This window comes from Cavia porcellus, unplaced genomic scaffold (genome assembly GCF_034190915.1).
Source record: "Cavia porcellus strain 051 isolate PalLab524CR breed Dunkin Hartley unplaced genomic scaffold, mCavPor4.1 scaffold_13, whole genome shotgun sequence".
Classification (NCBI taxonomy): Eukaryota; Metazoa; Chordata; class Mammalia; order Rodentia; family Caviidae; genus Cavia; species Cavia porcellus.
Genome location: NW_026947496.1, coordinates 18490600 through 18491657, shown reverse-complemented (window position 1 = coordinate 18491657; position 1058 = coordinate 18490600).

The following is a 1058-nucleotide window of genomic DNA, read 5'->3' as shown; positions in this document are numbered from 1 at the left end:
CACATAATAATGTCTCATTGTGAAATTTTAAGCACTGTGGATAAAAAGAAGACCCTAATGGTTTTAAAAAGGAAAATAAAATACATACCTGGAATCAGAAATCAGAATGCTATAGTACTTCTGCATAGCAAGCTAGGGGTGAAAGGCAACAGGGGGTGACTGATTTTCTAAACTAATCCGTCAGGCTTTGAGCTAGAAGAAAACTATTTTCAGACATGGGATGTCTTAACGTTTTTATCGCCATGCATCTTTTTCTCCAAGCAAGCTTCTGGAGTAACATAGTTTACTTAAAAATGAATAAACCCAGAAAAAGATAGCAAGGGATTCAAGAAAAGGGGGATCTAAGAATTCCCAGGATGACAGGAAGTCCCCAGGTGGCAGCTGTGCAGAAAGGAACCAATCTGGATTAAAGAGCATGCAGGGCTGAGGAGGGTGAGCTCCCTAAGGGGAACTGGTAGATTATCTAACACCTTTGGCTGGAAGGAAAGACTTCTCTATTGTCCGAGATTCTGAGGATGCTTCGGTTTTAGGAACAAAGAAATCTAAGTAAATTTTAAAGTGAAACAATTCCAGGGAAAATAAAAAGTTGTACAGTATAGGAAAGAAACTGCATAGAATACATCACAATCTCAGCTATGAGCAAGATGACCTAGTTGTTAGATTCTAAGCACCAGAAGTTGATTCCATCCAAACATGGTAGTTTACTATGAATTGTGTAATTTTTGTACTGCCTTAAACACCCTTTAATTACACAACAGAACATCAATAGATAGTGACTAAAGTTAAGAGAAAAATTAAGAAATTGTCGAATAAATACAATTACCAGAAATTCAGAAAGAGGGGAAATTTAAGAGTACGAAGTTGCTCCTACAGGATAAGGATGGGTTAAAGGCATCTTTTTTGTTTGTTTGTTTTTGAGACAGGGTCTCACTATATAGTTCAGTCTGGTCTCAAACTCCCAGTAATCCTCCTACCAGCCTCCCAAGTGCTGGAATTACAGGCATGTGCTACCATGCTCAGCTCAAAGGCATTTATTTTTAATTAAATATTCTTAATAC